Genomic DNA, 17,244 nt, shown 5'->3' with positions numbered 1-17,244 from the left:
CAATGGCCTTTAACTGTAGAACCATCTCCTTAACCCTTCCTTTTTTTTTTTGAAATACAATGTGAAGGGTCTTTTCAGTTTTAGAATTTTCCATGGAATCAGTCAATGCCTTTGATGCCACTCCTAAGCAACTCAGCTCTTGTCTGCTTAGTGCTACTTTCTTCACTTCCTTACAGATATGTTCCTGAACATAATCTCCACTTCAAATTGTATATTCATCAAGGGTTAATCCATTGATTAGGTCAGAACACTATTGAAGTAATCCATTCCTAAAAATGCCCTCATAGGCACTCTCATGAGTTTTTTTTAACTAGTCTCCTAGATCTTCCTTATCCTTTTAAAGTTGATGCTCAAGATTAACCATAGCCATGGGTCATAGTATCAGTGAAGTTTGTAGAGATTCTGGAAATGTCAGAACATCCACTTTAAAATAAAGCTCAATTTTCAGTCTCTACCTTCCAATGAGAAGGAAGCACAATACCTGGTAGATATATATATTCTACCTTTTATGGTGGCATTGTATACCATATTCCAGACCAATTACAAAATAACACAGACAGCTACCCAGAGCATGGCAGAGTTCTGCAGAAAGTGAAGCCCATGGTTCAGGCATCATTTTGCCTGGGTCTGAAGATCCAGCAGATCCTATGATATTAGATATTTTCACAAATTTTGTGGAACCTTTCAAAATCAGCTACTAGTCTGTTACTGGCCCTTGGTAGAAAAACAGCAGCATATTTTGTGGCACCATATGTCTGTGTGACTCATACTCATACTGCAGGCTTGATTCTGGGTTCTTTGAGACCCACCAAGTCTGAAGGTCCAGTAGACCTAATAACAATACAATATGATTTGAAAGTGGTAATTGTGGATCAGTATAAGCAGAGGGTACAGACAGGGAGTTCAGACTTCATTACATATGCAAATGTTTCCACTTTTGTGGTTTTAACCAATGCTACCTGGGTGAAAAGGCACCAGGACAAGCAATGTTTTAATTATGTTCTAGCTAGAATGACAAAAGTTATTCTTAGGATTTGAAACAATTTTGTTGTGTGGAACTGTTCCACATTGGTTGTAGAAGAATCAAAAAATTCATAGGATCTAATGATAGAATCCAAAGGTTAGCAAAAATAGGCAACCTTTCTCCCATAGCTGGAGAGAGGTGATAGTGTTCTCTGGGGTTACCTGTTGTGCCAACCATCAGTTTATTGCCTCTACCCCACTCGTCCATTCCTTTTTGGAAAAAAAAAAATTATTTGAGAGAGAGAGAGAGAGAGAATATGGGCATGTCAGGGCAACACATCCATTCTGCATCACCAGCAAGCATGATCTGAGATGATCCCAAAATTCTTAACTTTGGTATTTGCTGCAGTCAGCTCCAAATTTCTGGGACAAAAATCCAATTAGACACAGTTTATGGGAGAAAAAGTGTTTATTTCAGGCTTACAGTGTCCAGAGGAGTGACAATGACAGAAGAAGCTACATCATACATCAGCATAGCATAGAAAGGAAAAATACCAACAAGCACAAACAGCAAGAGCCAAAAACTGCTCTCCACACACCTGGTAGGGCTGGATTCAGATCCACCCCAACACATCTTTGGGATGGACTCCAAGGTTTGCCTCCAGTGACACCATACCCCCTATAGCTGAGACCTGCCTGCTAGGTGCTCAAGTTGGAAGTTTAATAAAAATGATTGAGTCAATGGGGCTATACATTCAAGCTATCACATTCAAACTGCCACAGTATCCATGTCCTGTGAAAGCCCTTATAGTTTCATTCTGTGTGGGTGAGTCTGTGAATAAGAGGAGTCCAAAGCCAGTTAGGTTTGAATTAATCTAAAGGGCGACTTCCCTGTGTGGGATCTGGCTGAAACAAAGGTTCCTTTGCAAGTGTCTGGTCTCTTCCTGAGAGAGATTTAAGGTATAAGAAGGAGGCCACATGTCAAGAGTGACATGTACATGAGAGTGGTTCCCAGCAGAGAGCAACCACTAAGAAAATGGGGACTTCATTCCTAAACCTGAAAGTAACTACCAAATTCTACCACCATTTTCATGATGGTGGAAAAAGACCATTAAAGACAAACATGTTTTGTCACCCAGGGCATGGTGATACATTCGGGTACTTCCACCATGTCGGAAGCTGAGCTCAAAGCATGCCTGGGCTACAGAGTGAGTACCACATCATCCTGGGCTGAAGTGAGATCCTGTCTCAAAAATAAAAAGGTTGGTTCCCTGCTGCTGGCTTGGGGATTCCTGGACCCTGCGAGCTTGTTGCAAAAGCAGGCTCCTTGCTCTGCACTCCTGACTGAATAGCCCCTGGCTCCTCAACTCCTAGATCCCCTGCTGTGGAGGGTGCAAGCATGGAGTAAGTATACCAGAGCTCCCTGTCAGTTCCCCACTTCCCTGTTCCTTGGTTCCAGTACCCCTGCTGGCATTGAGCAGCCTGGTCACTGTGTGTGGGGGCTGACAAAACAGGCCTTTTGCTCAAATTTCCTGATTGACTAGCCCTTGGGTACCATAGTCTCTATTCTGCTTAGCCAGAGGGTGCTCTGGCCACTGTAGGAGCTGGCCTCTTGCTACTGACTCTCCAGCTTCCCAGCTTCTGGTTCCCTAACCCATAAATCCCATGTGCTAAACAGTGTGTAAGAATGGAGTGAGTAGGTCAGAGGTCCTAGATCCCCCCTCCCCGTTACCCAGGTACCTTTGATGTACACGCAATCTCCATACTCTGTGCATCTGTGGTTATAACCCCATAATATACCAATCAGGTTCACATGGGTCTTGGTTCTTTACCTGGAGGAGTGACCCATGCCTTTATTCCTGAAGGATCTGGGCCATTTAGCACATTTCCTTGATTGGGTTGTAGCAGTTGTCCATTGACTTTGATAACAGGGCATACTAACACCAAGAAATGCCCTAAAATATCTCCTGCACTCCAGACATACTCTTCTTTACTTCCATTGTGGAGGAGCAGTCCAATTTCCCACTGGTTGTCTGGATCAATCACCCTTGCTACCACTGTATCAATCACCAGGCAGGTTAGGTAATCTTTGAAAATGATTGGCTAGGCAAACAGCAGTTACACTTGTACATCTCTGATTGGTTGGGGCAGAAGTCGTGAAGGGGTTGTGAATGGTGCAAAAGGGACATGTCTGGGTATGTTTGGAACTGACTCAGCCCCAAGAGCCCACCACCTTGGGCATGCCCTTTGTTTGTGTTTTTTCCCAGAATTCTTGCCTGCCTCTTTTGGAAACTGAAGCTTAGGCCCAGTTGTAAACTGGTGCATACTTGATCCTCTTACTCAACAACACTATAGATCAACTAGACCTATTGGGCATCTATAGAACTTTACACCTCAATTCTATAGAACAGACATTCTTCTCAGCAGCCCATGGAACCTTCTCCAAAATAGATCATATATTAGACCATAAAACATGCTTCTATAAATTCAGGAAAATGAAGTAATTTCCTGCATCATATCAGATCAAAATGTTTTAAAGGTAGAAATTAACAAGAGACCCATGAGGAACTCTATCAGCTCCTAGAGACTAAACACAACTTAAACAATGAATTTGTTTTAGAAAAAAATAAAAAAAGAAATTCTAAAATTCCTAGAATTGCTGAGATGAACTTCCAGACCAGGCACAGTTATGGAGGAGGGGGCATTTATTGAAACTTACAAATCCAGGGGAAGATCCATAATGGCAGAAGAAGTTGGATCCCTCTTTCAGGACTAGTCAGAGATAGAGAAGCACAAGCAAAAAGCTACACAGCACAGCACACTTCCAGAACTCCAGCTGGGCACAGTTTGCATATCTTTAGATTGAAATCTCAAACCCACCACTGCACTTTAAGATCTGCCCAGTGACGCCTCCTCCAGCAAGGTGTCTGCAGATGCAAACTACGAATTAATAAAACACTGAATGTATTGGGGGTCATCTATTCAAACTACCACAGCATGCCTCTGTAAATTCAGGACAATTGAAGTAATTTCCTGCATCATATCAGATCAAAATGCTTTAAAGCTAGAAATTAACAAGAGACACATGAGGAACTCCACCAGTTCCCACAATTTTAAACAATAAATTTGTTTTGGAAAAAATCAAAACAAATTATAAAATTCCGAGAATTGAGTGATAATGAAAACATAACTTACCATAACTTATGCGACACAATGAAGGCAGTCCCAAAGAGAAAATTTATAGCACCAAATGCCTTCATAACAAAGACAGAGAGATCCCAAGTTAATAAGTTAACCATCCACCTAAAATCACTGGAAAAAAACAAGAAGAATCCAACTCTAAGAGCTCCAGATGGAAAGAAATAATCAAAGTTAGAGCAGAAATTAATGAATTGAAATTAAGAAAACAATTAACAAAATCAATGAAGTGAAGAGCTGGTTATTTGAAAAAAATAAACAAGATAATAAATCCCTGGCCAATTTTATCAAGCAAAAAGAAAGAGAGAGAGAGAAAGAACTCTCAAATAAACAAAATCAGAAAGGAAAAAGGAACATTCACAACACATATCAATGAAATTGAAAGAATCATCAGGACATCCTACCAAACCCAAAACTCCACAAAATTGGATAATCTGGAATAAATGGATGAATTCCTAGCAACATATCACCTACCAAAACTAAAGTTAGAGAAGATTAATCTCCTAAACAAACCTATTATATCCATGGAGTTTAAAAAAGTATTTAAAAAATCTCCCAAAAAGAAAAATCCAGGACCAGCCAGTGTCCCAGGGAAATTTATCAAACCTTTATTGAAGAACTGAAACCATTTTTTCTCAAAATGTCTCACATAATCATAGAGCAGGGAATCTTCCCTAACTCTTTCTATGAAGTTAGTATCACGCTAATACCAAAACCAGACAGAGATACAATAAGAAAAGAAAAATATAGGTGTATATCCCTGATAAATTCAGATGCAAAGATCCTGGATAAAATCCTCGCAAACTGTACTCAACAACATATCAAAAGCATTGTCCACCTTGATCAATTAGGTTTTATCCCAGGGATGCAGGGATGGTACACATATGCAAATCGGTCAACATAATACACCACATAAATCAACTTAATTATAAGAACCGCATGATCATCTCAATGCAGAGAAGCCCTGTGATGAAATACAACACCACATCATGATCAAAATGCACAATTAAATAGGCCTGGGGAGTTTATATCTTAATACAATAAAGGATATAAGTAAAGCACCTAAAGCCCAAGTAATACTTAATGTGGAAAGACTCAAATAGTTCCCATTGAGATTGGGAACAAGACAAGGGTGTCCACTATCCCCACTGCTCTTTAACAAAGTACTAGAAGCCCTAGCCCAAGCAATAGGACAGGAGAAAGAAATAAAAAGTATGCAAATTAGAAAGGAAGAAATGAAGTTAGCTCTATTTGCAGATGACATGATCATATACATAAGTGACCCAAAATGTCTCCATCTCAAAACTTGTAAGGGTGATTAATTCCTTCAGTAAAGTTGCAGGATATAAAATCAACCAGCAAAAACCAGTAGCCTTTCTACATGCAAAGGACAAATATGCAGAGAAAGAAATCAGCAAGGCTGACCCATTTTCTTTTTATTTATCTTTATTTATTTATTTGGGGGTTATTTAATGTAATTTAATTACTTATTTGAGAGAGGACAACAAAGAAAGAATGGATGCACCAGGGCTTCCAGCCACCATATACTATAAGTTTGTGAATGACTATACTAGACAAGACTACTGTGAAGAAAAGTAAAAGCTTTGTTTGAGAAAAAACATGAGTTTCCACACTGTCTCATGAGAGAAGAGCACAGCCCCCATTTTCAATAGCATCAAAAAAGTTAAATCCCTTGGAATAACACTAATCAAGGATATGAAAGACATATATAATGTCAACTTAAATATCTAAGAAAGAAATCAAGGAGGACTTGATAAGGTAGAAAGACATACTACTAGATAGGTAGAATTAATTTATAATAATTGGCCATTCTACCAAAAGCAATATACAGATTTAATGCAATACTTATAAAAATTCCAGCATCATTCTTCACAGACATATGAAAAAAGATCTCAAAATTCATATGAAATGGAAGCAGGTCTCAGATATCCAAACATATCCTCAGCAAAAGAAACACCTCTGCAGGTATTAGCATACTTGATCTAAAGCTATATTACAAAGCTGTAATAACAAAAACAGCATGGTACTGGCATCAAAACAGAAAAATAGATCAATGGAATAGAACTGAAGACTGGACTTTATGTCAAATACATACATCTACTTGATCTTTGACAAAGGTGACAATAACGTAGACTGGAGAAAAGATAGTTTCTTCAACAAATGGTGCTGGACAAATTAGATAACCATATGTAGAAAAATGAAACTAGAGGTGGTTCTCTCCCAGCACCATGCTTGGTGGAAATGGGGCCAAGTTGTGGGAAGACCTAGAGTGGACTAGTCCTAAGTTGGTGAGCCTGGATGTGGAAATTTCTGAGACTTGACATGGCTTGTGGCCCATCTTTGCTGGCTGTAGAAGCCTGGAGGAGATAGTGCAGGCAACCTGGCAGCATTTGATTAAAGGCTTTTCCAGTGGCAATGAAGCCTTGTTAAGAGAAAGAAAATGGACATTCCAGCCAATAAGGCCCTATTGTAAAAGTAAAGGCACTGTGGGAAAGACAGCTTGGGGTCATTAGGGACCTACCATCCACATTGTTCTGAAGAACAAAAGTAGGAAAAAAAAAAAAAAAAGGCACCAGAAATGGTGGCACACATCTTTAATCCCAACACTTGGGAGACTAAGGTAGGCCAGAGGATAGAGAAAGACCCTACCATGGGAAACCAAAAAAAAAAAAAAAAAAAAAAAAAGGGGGGGGTGCTTTGTAAACCAATGGAAGAATTATCCACAGGGAGCTATGGGTTGGCAACATTTGTGATTTTCTTTCTGGAATAAATACTCTTTCCCTTTCATCTTAGTTCCACTTCTCCTCCTCCTCCTCACTTAACCAACACTCTCCTTCATCTCTACTAGGCAGTTGAATGTCCAGATTAGGAGCTCAAATCCAGTAGGGAGACACAGAGCTAGGAGTTGTCATTCAGGCAACAGATACTTTAGCACTTATATCTATCTGTAAGGGTCTCAGTGCTATCTCTCCTCTCCCTTTTGATCAGGCCTAGACTATATCAAGGATATGGAAACTACCTCATGTTATGGTACTTCGATACACCTCTGGGCAGAGAAGAGGGAAATCTCTTCCCCTGCCTCTACTTCAATACTTCACCCAACACCTCTTATACACAGGGAAGCTTCTCTCCTCTTCCCTTAAAACCTCTGGTCCTCTCTCCCACTGTTGGCCCTTCTTGCTCTTTCCCTGATGAGCACTGCCCTGTACCCCATCTATCTCTCTTTTTTCTCCCTGCTTTGTCTCCCTTTCTTTTCCTGGGATCCAATGTCTCCCTCCCCCTCTCTCTCCTAATAGCTTCAGATCCTGTCATTCTCTCATGGTGTTCAGAGTCTTGAATTCAAGACAGGGTTTGTTTTGGTACCCCTTTCTCCACCCCCAGATCTAACAATATCAGCCAAGTTCTCTGGCAACCACTGGGATATGAGTCAAAACAATGCAAACATGGTGTCAGCCCAATATAGTGTTCTCACTAGGTATCCTCTAGGAAAGACAGTAAGTAAAAAAAACTAGGTGAGAAGCTGGAGATATGGCTTAGTGATTAAGGTGCTTGCCTGAAAAGCCTAATGACTCAGGTTTGACTCCCCAGTACCCATGTAAAGCCATATGCACAAAGTGACAAATGCCTCTGGAGTTTGTTTGCAGCGGCTAGAGGCCCTAGCCCACTATCTCTGTCTCTTTGCTTGAAAATAAATAAATAGGGCTGGAGAGATGGCTTAGCGGTTAAGCGCTTGCCTGTGAAGCCTAAGGACCCCGTTCGAGGCTTGACTCCCCAGGACCCATGTTAGCCAGATGCACAAGGGGGCGCAAGCGTCCGGAATTCATTTGCAGAGGCTGAAGGCCCTGGCATGCCCATTGTCTCTCCATCTCTCTATCTGCCTCTTTCTCTGTCGCTCTCAAATAAATAAATAAAAATATTTTTTAAAGAAAATAAATAAATAATTTTTCAAATAACTAAGTAAAAGAAAAAAAAAAACTAGACCCACTCATCCCACCGTACATAAAAGTCATGTCCAAATGGATTAAAGCCCTCAGTATAAGACCTGGAACTCTTCTGCTGGAAGAAAAAACAAAAGGAACTTCCATAATATAGCAATGGGGAAAGACTTCCTGAAGACAAACCCTATAGCCCAGAAACTTAAACAATCACTCAACTAGTGGGAGTTCATTAAGGTAAAAAGCTTTTGGACAGACAACATACCATAAGCAGAGCTAATAGATTACCCACAGAATGGGAGAAAATTTTTACCAGCAATACCACAGACAAGAGCCTAATATCTGGAATGTGCAAAGAACTCAAAAAAGTAAATGATTAAAAAATCAAACAACCCACTGCCAAACTGGAAGATAACTGAATAAGCAGTTCTCAGAGAAAGAAATGCAAATGGCTAACACACACTTAAAATCTTCAACATCTCCAACCATTAAAGAAATGCAAATTAAAATAACTATGAGATTCCACCTTACCCCAGTAAGGATGACAATCATTAAAAAAATCAAACAACAACAAAGGTTGTTGAGGATGTGGGGAAAGAGGAACCCTCATCCACTGCTGGTGGGAATGTAAGCTTGTACAACCAATATGGAAGTCAATATGGAGATTCCTAAAATGGTTGAATATAAATCTACCAACAGATCCAGATATTCCCTTACTGGACATTTATTGTAGATGCTCCATGTTTCACTACAAAGATATTTGCTCAAATATGTTTATAATTGCTCAATTCATAATAGCTAAGAACTGGAATCAACCCAGGTGCCCATCACTGGATGAATGGATAACAAAGTTGTAGTACATTTACACAATGGAATTCTTCTCAGCAATAAGAAAAAAATGATACAATGAAATTTGTAGAAAAGCTGACCTATTTAGAAAAGATAATACTCAGCAAACACACAATCACAGAAAGACAATTTCCCCCACGGTCTCACTTATCTATGGTTCCTAACCTGGACCAGTTCTAGTTGCTGGTATACCTGATAGGCAACTCAAGGCCCAGACACTAGGGATCAAACGGCTTGGGGGCAGAGAAGGGGAAGGTGGGGAAAAATAAACACAAAACTAAATCCAAGATGAACTGATACCATAGAAACCTTTATACTTGGAGATAGACTAAAAGATACAACCTGTAACAGGAGTAAAGGGGAAACACCTGAAAGGAAGGGCCTTGGAGAAGGTGATAATGCCTAACCTTATTTTTTATTTTTTAATTTATTTTTATTTTTATTTTTTGCCTCTTGCCTGTAACTCCCAGTACCAGAAATCAGTTGCTACCCACAGTGTGCTGTTGGTCAGAGAGACCTATGAGGTCCCCAAAACAAGACGGGTTTCTGTCAAAGCGCTTGATTACCCACCTGAGGCAAAAAGTAAGACCCAATTGCTAAAGATAACATATTCTGCCAACACAGAACATGGAGAGACCTGGCTGGAATCTGGAAGTTAGCCAGCTCCAGTCAATCATCTATCTGTGCTGGAAAGAAGTACACGAGCTACCTGGGGGAAAGTGGCCAACAACAGTATGAGCAACCAGAGGTCGAAACTACTCAGGAGCAAACACCTTGACAGGATGTACGAGCCAGTACAATAGTGGTACACAGCCTTGGTGGGTAACCAATAGCTTTCTGATTGACTAAGAGATTTGCTCAATGTAATGAGCATATCTGGAATTTGGAACCAGACCAAAATCAAGCTCTCACTAGTCTTTGGCTAAAAGGGGGGTTACATACATCAAATTCTCCCTAAATTAATAAAGCTTATCGCACTTATGCTATGCTAATTTTACTCTCCATTGAAGAATCTATTCATTATAGAAGGTAGTAAGACCTGAGGTGATAAAACTACCTCTGACACTTCAGGCAAGCCACAGCTGAAACCACAGAGAACTTGGGTAGATGAGCAAAAGTGCTGTTTCCATTGTAAAACTGACAATCAGTGCCAGTGTGAAGAAGACAGACCCTGAGGATACTCAAACCTACCAAAGCAGAGATCCAGAGGCTTATCACTGAAGTAGACTTAAAACTCACCAACAGAGGTTCAGGGAATTTTGTGGAAAAGGGGGTGGAAAAATTGTAAGAGGCACAGGTTGAGACATCATGCCCAGAGGCATTCCCTCTCCCCAACAAATACTGACTGCTGCTCTCACAATGCATCACTCACAACCCCATGGGGGAACATCTGTAACTCCACTGAGGATGGTCCCCAGCAGAATGGGGACAGGGCAAGGGAAAAGAGGGTACCAACACATGATGTATCCATGCAAAATATGTTGTTGTTAATAATAATAATAATAATAATAATAATAATAATAATAATAACAATAATAAATAAATAAATAAAGGCTGGGTGTGGTGGCACACGCCTTTAGTCCCAGCACTCAGCACTCGGGAGGCAGAGGTAGGAGGATCGCCATGAGTTGGAGGCCACCCTGAGGCTACATAGTGAATTCCAGGTCGGACTGGGCTAGAGTGAGACCCTGCCTGGAAAAACCAAAACTAATAATAATAATAATAAATAAAAGTAAAACTCTGCTTGTTCATTTGTGGGGACTGTGCCTGTGCTATGGTGCATGGCGTAATGTTAAACTTTTGTCAGCAGAGGGCACCAAAGAAGCACCGCAGGAGGAAGGGTTCTATCCATCTTCCTGATTTGCATTGGCTCTTCCCATCACTTCTCTTGTAGGATGTGTAGCATCTGCAACATGCATGGCTTCTGCAGTGTCCAGCTCCTGACATATATTTGGCTTCTGCAATTCCCTAGTCACACTGTTTCTCCCTGTGGGCAGTTTTTCTAAGCATTCTGTAGGGTAACTTTGTAATGAGACACTTTGAGTTGCGGCATCTCCCTATAGTTGACTTCCCTCAGAACCCTAGCAAGTTCTGCTAGCATGGCACCTCAAAAACAAAACAAAAAAAAAAAAAAGAGAGAGAGAGAGACTTCTCCATTATCCAGGAAGCCATGGTTACAATCATACACAGTAAGATCTTGATCTTTGCCCTGGTGGAAGAGGTAAGGATCTTAATCATGTGCTTATCTCATCTCCATGGTTGTGACTGCTCTTTATATCTGTAGTATATGTATTTGAAGATCCCTTTATGTCTCAAGTCTGTTATAGTAATTCTTCCTATTATACTTTTCCTTTTTAAAATCACTGCAGAGGTTCTCTGTCCTGAGTGCACCTTGGCGTATGCACTTGGCAAAGCTGGAATCCAATTGGTACTTTCCAAGGGGAACTGGGACCAGATTGGAAATGGTTACCATTCCAATTGCCTCATTACCGAAATGGAATAAATATATATTTTTTAACAGAGAGAAAGAGAAGCCAGAGGCCTCAGCTACTGCAGTCGAACAGTAGCCACTTGTGCCACCTAGTGGAAATGTGCAACCTTGAGCTTGCCTCACCTTTGTGTATCTGTCTTATGTGGATCTAGAGTTGACATGTGTCCTTGGGCTTCACAGGCAAGCACCTTAACCACCTCACAATCTCTTCAGCATGGAAGAAATATCTTGATTTCTCCTTTTCCAATCTCTCAACCTCCAGTATCTACCAGTGCTTCCATTGGCCAAATTTCACTGGAAGGTATCCCAGCCTCCACTGAAATTATTCAGTTAAAACAGAATAGAGAAGAATGGACCTTTGTGACAGCAGAGCAGATGAAGGTGACGATTGATCTGAGAACAAACAGGATAAATGAATCCCTATAGTAGTCACTGACATTAAAGGATTCTACTAAGTGTATGATAAACCACAGACAAAATATGCTAATTTATTTAGTAAATTAACATAGTCTACTTCTCACAAGCCCCCAGGTACACACAACCAACAAACTTTCCTGAAACCTTAAAAGGAAAAGTGACATTCTGAAGTTTTTAACTATTAATAAAATTAATTCCTATAAAGGAAAATTATGAAATCTGTAGGGAAATAGATAGATTTGGAAAATATTACACTAAGTCAGATAACCTGGGCCCAGAAAGTCAAATTACACATTCTCTCTTATATGTGGGTTCTAACTTCAAATGTCTAGATTTTTATGTGAATTTTAGTAAAAGTCAGTAGTAGAGGCCAGGAAACTAGAAAGGGTTATGAGGAAGGGAAGAAAGGAGAGGGCTTAAAGTGAGGAGGGTATAGTAGATATATAAGTAGAGGGACTGAACACTGGGAATGGAATGGTCTAAGTGGGGTCAGAGGAGAGGGTGCAGGAGAGATGGGGGTAGAGGGTTAATCAACATTTAAGATGTTATGTATAAGCCATATGGAAATCCATTTTTGCTAGCTAATTTTATATATAATTATATATATATAATTATATATAATTATTATATAAAATTATATATATATATATATATATATATATATATATATATATATATATGGAGAGAGAGAGTGAGAGAGAGAGAGAGAGGAAGAGAGAGAGTGTGTGTGTTTTGGGCAGAAGTATCCTCTGTAGGTGGATAGTGTTGTGTCCAGAAGCCATAGATTGTTATTAGAAAAAAATTTCAGTGAAGGCTGGGATACCTTCCAGTGAGTTGTTGGCCAAAATCCTGTAAGCTATTGCCAAGGGTCTTAGTTTCCCACCAGAAGTATATGGTAAGACCCTATAGCTGAAGGCTTCACATGCATGGGCTGCAAGTTACTGAAAAATGAAGTTAAGGCTGAGTTGGAAGACTCTGTTGACTAGCTGTCATGTTGCTAGAAAGACAGAGGCAGCCTGTTAGGGGATAAAAGCCATCAATGAGTTAACCAGCAGTGAACAATTCACTTTATGACTGTCCAGCCAGGACAAATGTGTCAACTCAGACAATTGTGGTATGCTGTTATGGAGGAAACCAACTTCTCTGATTAGACTTAAGGGCCACTCCATGGGAGGGAATTCATGCCTGGTACATAAAACCTAGTAAAAAGCATATGGCTTGGTAGGTCATGAGCCCTAGGAGAGTAATGGCTACTGTTGTCTGGCTGAATGGATTTATATCATACTGTGGTAGTTTGGATAGCCTCCAATATATTCAGTGTTTTATTAGTTTGCAGTTTGGATCTGCAGTCTCCTGGCTGGAGGAGATGTCACTGGGTGGATCTTAAGATGTGGTGGTGGGTTTGAAATTCCAATCTAAAGATTTGCAATGTTCTGCCTAGAGTTCCTGAAGTGTGCTATGTGGCTTTTGGCTTTTGGGCTTGTGGCTTTGTTCTCGCTGTTTGGACCTGTGAAGGCAGGCCAGCTTCTTCGGCCATTATGGAACGTCCCCTGGATCTGTAAGCTTCAATAAATCCCTTCTTCCATAACTGAGCCTGGTCTGGAAGTCCATCTCAGTGAACCTGAAGCTGTTTATTACACATACCTACAAAATTTCACTTATGATTATACCTATATATTACTGCTACACTCATTTTTGGAGAAACATCTCTTTTCAGAAGGTGATGACCACTAGGATGATTCAATATTCATCATAGTGCTGAGAAGAAGTGACAGTGGAGCATTTAGCGCTAAGTGAGACATCTCTATCACAACCTCAAAGGCTCAGGGACCATTGCAGAAGAGATGATGGAAAGAATGGAAGAGCCAAAGGAAAGGGAGAAGTGCTCTGCAATACTGTCTTCCAGACACAAAATGGCCATTGTATTCATGACTTCTCAGTGGCTGATGCTACCTATACAAGTCCTATATAATAGGAGGAAAAAAATGATGCATCAAAATAAAAGAGAAACCAGTTGTAAAAAAAGAAGGGATTCAGTGGATGGGGGAGGGGGAGGGTGGAGGGCAAAGAAGGTGGTGGTGGAAGAGGATTATGGTTGCAGTATATTGTCTATATTTATAAGTTGTCAGTAAAATGTTTGAAAATATTAATTCTTTTTTTTTTGTTTGTTTGTTTGTTTTTCAAGGTAGGGTCTCACTCTAGCACAGGCTCACTTGAAATTCACTGTGTAGTTTCAGGGCGGCCTTGAACTCATGGAAATCCTCCTACCTCTGCCTCCTGAGTGCTAGAATTAAAGGCATGCACCACCACAGCTGGCTGAAAATATTAATTCTTATAATGCTTATTTTTAATAAAATTATAATGTATATAATATAAAATTCTATGTTTATATAATTCTTATTCCTTTTTATTTGGTAATTAAATAAGTAAGAGAAAGTACTTTAAGAAGAAGGTAGTGTAAGAGACTTAGAAAATGAAGGTGGTGTAAGAGACTCAGAAGAAAGCTAGCTTCTTTTAGACAGTTTCTTTATGGACAAAGTCCAAAAGAGAGAGACAGGAGATGCCTCCCCACATGCCAATCCACCTTGTCAAGAATAGAACTTTTGAGTTGGGTGTGGTGGTGCACATCTTTAATCCCAGTACTTGGGAGGCAGAGGTAGGTGGATCGCCATGAGTTTGAGGCTACCCTGAGATTGCATAGTGAGTTCCAGGTCAGCCTGGACTAGAGTGAGACCCTACCTCAAAACACTAAAAAAAAAATAGAACTTTTTTCTGATCCAGATTCAGCTATAATGGCTACAGTGGCCCCTGCTGCCCAAAGTCTAACATACTACCTAGGTGGGCTGCCCTCTGGAGTCTATGCTTTAAATCTACAATCTAATTGGGTCTTTCCCTTACATACCTGAATCCGATGAAAGACTATACTTTCAATGGACTATAAAGGCTGGTTCCAGCTTTTTATCTCTCTGTCTCTCTCTCACTCTCTCTCTGTCTCTCCATCCCCTTGTTATGCTCTACTTTATGAGATCTCTGCTTGGATATACATAGTGGCTTCCCATGTCACCCAGTCTGGCTAGATGGTGGTTTGGGGAAAAACAGAGTACTGTTTCTTGGTCTAAGTAATTTTCTGCTTTGTACTTTGGTGTAACTTCTTGCTTTAATTACATGTATGATTTTCCTCTGGTCTCTGACTCTACAACATGTGTATTTCCCTTACAGTTCAGATCTGCCACTGTGGGTGCTTTCTCTAAACTCTGAGTATGATACCTGAGTAATTTCTCTAAACTTGGGGTAACCATGGCTATAACAAAACTTTCTTTACTACTACTCATTTCTCTTCTGAATTTTCTAGTCTCTGCTTTGGTATTTCTCCCCTACTACTCTTCCTTAAGCCATTACCATTGGCCCACTGAACTTTCTTCTGTGGGGAAACTCAGGGTGCATGTTGTGCATGTCTTGTCTATATCTCCTTACATAAGCACCTAGGTTCTATCTTCCATGTGTTTATGACTCTGCTACAGCCATTTCTCTTAAATGAACCTCACAGACTATAATGCACCTTCCACCCAAGTGTGTGTTTCTTCTAAATCTCTCTACCTAGGTCTTGACTCCCACATGCTTATGGCTCTGATTCAGCCTCTTTCCCTAAAGACCTCCATTTCTCTGAAATGAGCCTAATGAACTATGCTGTGCTTTCCACATGAGTGCATGGTTCCTACTTTCCATCTACTGTGACTACGCTCTAACATTCTTTAAAAAATATTTCATTTATCTATGAGAGTGAGAGAGTAGGGGGAGATGGGTGTGCCATGGCCTCTAACCACTGCAAATGAACTCCAGACACTTAAGCCATTTCTCTTGTGCATCTGTGCATTTGGCTTTACGTGGGTACTGGGTATCAAACCTGGGTCCTTGGCTTTGTTGGCAAGCACCTTAACCACTAAGCCATCTCTCCGGCTCATCTAGCCCTCTTTCTTGATCCCACTTTCCCTTAGATAAACCCCACAATTTGTGATTTCTCCCTAACTAAACTCAGTAATGCATACTTTATCCTTCTCGAGTTTATTTTTTATCAATTCTTTGTTAAAATAGGACATGAGGCTGGTTGTGGTAGCGCACACCTTTAATCTGAGCACTCAGGAGGCAGAGGTAGGAGGATGACTATGAGTTTGAGGCCACCCTGAGACTACTTAGTGAACTCCAGGTCAGCCTGAGCTAGAGTGAGACCCACCTTGCAAAAAAAAAAAAAAAAGAGAAAAAAAAAGAAAAAGACAAAAAGGACAGAACCCAAAATTGGTGCTCATAAATTTAGGAGACCCCTGTGATGAATCCCAAAATCATGCAACAGTAATACTTAATTTTAAAGACAGAACTTTCATAGAATAATTCAAACAAAACTTATAGAAAGAATCCTAGCAATTTTGAAATTACTTGATCCATTGACATCTTTAAATCACAATAGGAACTGGAGACTCTGAACTCAGTACTATTAACCTCATCATATTAGGGAGGAATTGAAATTTTCTGTGTCATCTTGAAGACAATGCATAGGTGGTTAGTCTTGCCCCCAGCACTGGCAACTCTGTTTCTAAGTTTTTTGTTTGTTTGTTTGTCTCCTTCACCAAATAATTAACTAAGTCAGCCTTGCCTGAAAACAATAAGGGAAATGTTAAAGAACAATACCAGAACATCAGTACTATGACCACCTAATCTTTAAGCTTTCTTTAGTTTTATAGGTACCCAGAAGGCCCACCGGGCTTGGTGGCACACACCTTTAATCCCAGCACTTGGGAGGCAGAGGTAGGAGGATCGCTGTGAGTTCGAGGCCACCCTGTGAATACAGAGTGAATTCCAGGTCAGCCTGGGCTAGAGTGAGACCCTACCTTGAAAACCCACCACCACCACCACCAACAACAAAAAAGAAGGCTTGGAACACTACTTGGTGACTTGTGGGCAACAATGAAATCTATCAGGCCAAGGCAATTATTTTTACATGATTTAATGACCATTCTAGTGACCACCTGGCTATGGATAAGATTAGACTTCCTAGAAGTCCCTTATAAGCTTTGGCTCTGTAATCCCTGGCAAGAAGAAATCTGGGTACTGTGGTAGTTTGAATGTATTTCTCCATAGACTTAGATGTTTTATTAAAGCTAGTACTTGGGTCTCCAGCCTCCTGGCTGGAGGAGGTTTCACTGGGACATGGGTATCCTGGAGTCCAGCCCTAAAGTGTCAATTGGGTACAGATCTTAATTCCAGCCCCAAGATATGCAGAGAGGTTTGAGCTCTGCAGGGGTCCTACTCCCTGCAGGTTAGTACTTGCTTCTTTTTTGTGTGTACACGGGTGTTGGCAGTTGGCTTGCTACAGTT

The sequence above is a fragment of the Jaculus jaculus genome, chromosome 8 (genome assembly GCF_020740685.1).
Source record: "Jaculus jaculus isolate mJacJac1 chromosome 8, mJacJac1.mat.Y.cur, whole genome shotgun sequence".
Taxonomy (NCBI): Eukaryota; Metazoa; Chordata; class Mammalia; order Rodentia; family Dipodidae; genus Jaculus; species Jaculus jaculus.
The sequence above is the reverse complement of the archived record's forward strand: the minus strand, read 5'-3'. Positions refer to the sequence as shown.